This window comes from Antechinus flavipes, chromosome 1, assembly GCF_016432865.1.
Source record: "Antechinus flavipes isolate AdamAnt ecotype Samford, QLD, Australia chromosome 1, AdamAnt_v2, whole genome shotgun sequence".
In the NCBI taxonomy this organism is placed as follows: Eukaryota; Metazoa; Chordata; class Mammalia; order Dasyuromorphia; family Dasyuridae; genus Antechinus; species Antechinus flavipes.
Window position 1 is genome coordinate 414,155,225 of NC_067398.1, and position 6,000 is coordinate 414,161,224.

Consider the following 6,000-nt stretch of genomic DNA (forward strand, 5'->3'; position numbering starts at 1 on the left):
GAAGCACAATAAATTATTTTCCAAACTTTTACCTTTACTCTGCATATATCTCTCTGTATCAGATGAGTTTTTTTGTTAAACCACATATTATTGAATTTTATTTCTTAATACTTTCTACTGTCTGCTTCTGTTTTATGGGTGAGTTTATCCCATACATGATTATCAGATTTTATATGTATTCACTTGAGGTTAACAAAAAAAGTCATCTTTTATTTACCATCCCCTAAAATTACACTGTGATTTTTTAAAGTTTATATTTAATACACATTATTTTATGAATGATGTTGGGAGAGAAAAATCAGAGCAAAAGGGGAAAACCATGGGAGAGATAAAACAATCAGAAAAAAAAAAGAAGTGAACATAGCATAAGTTGATTTTCATTCAGTCTTCTTATTTCTTCTTCTGGATGGATATGATATTTTCTATCCAAAATCTATTGGAATTGTGTTGAAGTAGTGAGCCACTACATAGTTGGTCATTGCACAAACTTGCTGTTATTGTGTATAATGGATTCATGGTTCTGCTTGTGTTAGTCAGCATCAGTTCATGTAAATCTTTCCAAATTATTATAAAATCAGTTTGTTCATCATTTTTAATAGAATAACATTTCATTTGTTTCATGTAACACAATTTGTTTAAACATTCCCCAATTTATGGGAATCTAGTCCCCATAAATCTACTCCTTTTCCAATGCTTTGCTACCAAAAAAGAGCTGCTACAAACATTGTTGCACATATGGGTTCTTTTCCCTCATGAATGATTTTCTTGGGATACTGAGACAGTAATGGAACTGCTGGTTCAAAATGTTTTATAACCCCTTTGGACATAGTTCCAGATGGTTTTCCAGAATGGTTGGATCATTTCACAACTCCAACAACAATGCATTAATGTCCCAGTTTTCCCACATCCACTCCAACATTTATCATTATTCTTTCCTGTCATCTTAGCCATTTTAAGAGCTCTTTTAAGTTCCATTCTCTAATCAATAGGTATTTAGAGTATTTTTTCATATAGCTTTAAATGGCTTTATTTTTATAACCTGAAAGTTGTTTGTTCATATCCTTTGGCCACATATAAATTGGGGAATGACATGTATTCTTATAAATTTGACAAATTTCTTTATATATTTTAGAAATGAAATCTTTATCAGAAATATTAGCTGTAAAGATGTTTTATTTTATGTATTTTTTATATTTCCCTTTTAATCTTCTTTGTATTGGTTTTGTTTGTGCAAAAACTTTTTAATTTAATATTATTAAAGTTGTCCAGTTTGCCTTTCATAATGTTCTCTACTTCTTCTTTCTTCACAAATTCTTCCCTTCTCCAAAGATATGATAGGTAAATTATCCCTAGTTTTCCTAATTTGTTTATAGTATCATCCTTTATGCCCAAATGATGTATCCCTTTTGATCTTATTGTGGTATTGAGTGCAAGATGTAAGTCTATGCCAAGTTTCTGACATATTATTTTCCAGGTCTACCAGCAATTTATATCAAATAGTGAGTTCTTGTTCTAGAAGTGGGAATTTGGGGTTTTATCAAATAATAGATAGCTATAGGCCTTGTTAATTGTGTCATTTATATCTAATATATTCCACTAATCTACCATTCTGTTTCTTAACCAGTACCAAATTGTTTTGTTACTGCTACTTTATAAAATATTGTTTAAGATTTGGTATTGCTAAGTCATCATCCTTTATATTTTTCATTAATTTCCTTCATATTATTGATTTTTTGTTCTTCCAGATGAATTTTGTTATTTTTTTCTAGTTGTATAAAATAATGTTTTGGCACTTTGATTGGTATGGCACTGAACAAATAGACAAATTTAGGCAGAATTGTCATTTTCATCATATTAGTTTAGCCTAGCCCTGAAAAATTGGCATTTTCCAATTGTCTTATTTTATTTGTATGAGAAGTACTTCATAATTGTGTTCATATAGTTTTTGGGTTTTGAGATTATCATATATAATTTTTGTTGGTTTTGTTATTGATAAAATTGATGATTGTAATAGTTTTCATGATATTGAACTAGGGCTGCATTCCTGATATAAACCCTGCTTGGTCATATTGTGTTATCCTATCGATAAGTTGCTATAATGTTTTAGCTAGCATTTTATTTAAAATTTTTCCATCAATATTCATTTGGGTGATTTGGCTATAATTTTCTTTTTCTGTTTTGGTCCTTCCTGGCTTATGTATCAATGTGCAATCTCCAGTCTGCTTGTCTTCTCTAGCTCTCTGAATGTGAGTGAATCTAGCTGAGGCTCCCAGAATATATGCTCTACACTGAGTATAAACCAATCATTATATCACTAGGAAACCATTATTTGTTGTAAGATTAAATCAATCATACTGAACTTAGAGAACTATTAAGCACCATGCTAAACTAGATAACCATTATCTCATCAATTCCACTTATTATCTTGTAAGAAACCTTGTTTCAAGTTCAGAGTTCTGGCCCATAACAAAAAGGGATGAGAAGTGCATATTTAACATATATTTTGTTACTTGCCATCTTGGGGAAGGGGTTGAAGGAAAAAAATTGGAACACAATGTTTTCAAAGGGTGAAGGTTGAAACTATGCATATGTCTTGAAAATTAAAAAAAATCTTCAAAAAAACATAAAAATTGGAAATTAAATGTTAAAAATTAGTAGGAACTATTTCTAACATTTAGAAAAACACCTGCTGTTTGAAATTGGTAATGTGGTAATAAAATAATTTCTCATGATTTTAATTATTGTGTTTATATAGATCAAAGAATATTAAGCCTCTATCATGAAGGACTATGTGAGGTTCTATATATACAAGCACAACGAATGAAACTGTAATTATTATAAATATCTAAATTCTTCCCTGAGTTTCAATTTCACAGTATCAACTAACTCTTGTAAATGTTAAGCTCACTGGCATCCATTTTTGTTGTATCAATGGTATTTATAAAAATTCAGGTTGACATCTTTATTGAAGGAATTAGACTTCTCTGATTGATTTCTCCTGTATTTTCCCTTTTCCTCCCCCAAACTTTTACAAGTTGTTACCTTTCTCCCAAACCCATCCTACCAGTTTTCTCTGTTTGTAGCAGGTGACATATTCTTATATCTTCCAGGTTTTCAAACTTGGAATTATCCGAAATTCCTCATTCTCCCTCACACCACATATGCTATCAGTTGTTAAATCGTTATTTGGGTTTAAACAGACTTTTATTTATCTCTTCCAGAGTTTTTATACACTACTCCCTTTATTTAATTCTGTGCTCCAATCAAACTAGCCTTTCTGTATACACACTCACACACACACACACACACACACACACACACACACACACTAATAGGAGGTTTTTTCTTTTGGACTTTGAACTTTGAGAAGATTCTTTGTTCATTACAAATTATATTCACTTTATTCTTCACTTTTTAACTAATCATTTATTTGAATCAAGATTTCCTTAATTTGTAATTATTACTGATTCACGGCAAAAATAAATAAATAAATCATCTGGAGCTCCACACAGAATGTTCAAATATGATAACTGTCATCCAAATATATTCTTAGTGATGTGATTAAATTAAATATTATTACAATAGTACTGTATATAGCACCTTAATAAATGGATCAAAAGTCTGCTTTAGGAATTAGACATTAAGTATTACCTTATTAGATTTTTGATTATAACATTAACTATAATCAGCAGTATTATGCAATATTTTACTTTTTTTTTTTTAATCCAGAACTAGTATTTCAATTGAATGGGAAACTCTCAGTGGATTCTATACTTTTTCATAATTTAGAATTGTAGCAATTGTTTACATAACTTACATAACTTTTCAATTTAAGTGATTTGATCTTGGTTATATAATTAATAGGTATCACAGTGATCGCTTGAACTTAGATCTTTTTGAATTTATTATCTACCTTCCATCCATTATTCCACACTACCCCTCAGGATTTGGAAAGGGAAAAGAGAATACATTTATTAATTAATGAAATTTTAATTATGCAACACTACATATATACAACTTGAACTATGAATACATATTTTAAACCATTTTGATAAATTGTACTAGTAGCAAGTCATTTAATAACTGCTATAAACTGTGAGGAATGGGTTAGCTCAGCCAAACAAAATGTTGGTGGGTCTAGACTCCAATTTTTTAACAAGAAATTGAATGTTAAAAATTCCATATTGTAACATCTTGAATTTCAGTTTCAATTAAAAAAAAAAAAAAACAGACTATACCATAAGGATTTAAGGATGAATCTTGATATGGTATTTTCCTTTTAAAATGTATTTTCACATATTATTTTTGAAAAATTTCATTATGAAATTTTAAACTCAAAGCCAAGTGTATCAAACTAGGAATTTTATAAAGAAAAGGAAGTGAAGTAGATATGTATTGATTTTTGTTTTAAATAAACAGCTTGAAGCTCAATGTCATCATGCAGTCTCTCCTTTGTTCCATCTTCCTTTGATTTTTGGACAATGGGAGAGGAAAGCTGTCTGGCTATTCTTGAGATAGTGACAAAGAATAGGCTCTCTTATCTCTTATTCTCTTAAATGGCTCTATTTTTCTTTAGCACTAAGATGAGGGACTGCAGTTGCCAAAATACCATTTATTTACCTGTATGACTCCCATCACACTTGGCAAAAGTCATTACTTATCTATTGTGAATCCTGATTAATACCATTTCTCCCTTCTTAGTAGAAGGTTTCTGTATCTTGGAGGGTGAACAGTTCTTTTTCTTTGTCTCCTTTGGTCTTTCTAAATCCATTCTCATCTGCCCCAGATATAGGGCATATCTATTCAGAAAAAAAAAAAAAAAGGTTTGAAGCTTCCTGGACTTGCAGTCAGAGGAGGAAAAATAGTAATTTATAATGCTAAACATAATGTGGAGAGATAATATGAATCTAGAGGGGAAAGGGGGCAATTCTAAGAAAGAAAACAAATGAATTTTGATGAGGTACATCATTTGGCCCATTAAAACATCTTCAGTCTCTAGGGAGTTGACAAAAAGACAGCTTGATGACTTCTAGAAAATTTCAAATAAACAGTAGGATACTAACACATCATACACTTTGGTTAGCTGTGAAGAAGATAAATAGCAGGATGTCATCTGGATACTAGTGGGAAATCTGGCCATTGTGTCTGATGACTTCTCAAAACAGAAGAAGTGTGTTTTGAAAAACTTAATAGATGGGGGTCCTGGGGATGGAGGAGCAGTTGTACCTCACCACCTTCAGTCCCTTGTGTGGGAGAAAGACACAATGATTGAAAACTAGCTATAAACTCCAGCTGAGAAATTCATTGACAATGTTGTTAAGGGCAATACTGAGGGTGTTTTTATTTTTTCCTCCTGTGCATTGTATTGCTATTGCAACACAGTGATATAGGCTAATGTTCCTATTTACTACCATTCCCCAACTGTACTCACCATTTACAAGTTAAGCAGAGAAATGTCTAGAAATCACCTTAAACTGAACTTTTAAAATTTGGTCTATAAACTTTTTATGGTAGGCCTTCATATTCCTTCATTTCCAATGTTTTCTAAAAGTATTTTCTACTTTAATATTACACTAATATCAAGACTACTGAATAATGTCTAATTATCTGGCAGTCTTGCTAGATTCATTTTTCTCAGGGAAAAAAAAAAGAGGTGATCATTATCACAGAATTATAAAGAATTATTTTTTAAGGAGATTAAAGAAATCTTAGAAATGGTATAGTCTACACACTTTTTAATAGATGAAATAATAGACACAAGGAAGATATGCCTTGAGCAAAATTTGAAGATAGAATTAGTTTTACCAGGTTACTCTGATAAATTGAAATCTGTCCATATTTATGAAAATGCTATATTTATGCTTTTAAGGTTAATTTACTATAATAATATACATAGTTTTATTTTACTAGAAAATATATAATGATTACATATCACTTTAAACTTTGCAAATCACCTAAATTTATAATTTCTTCTTTGATTATTGAAAACATTCCACAAAC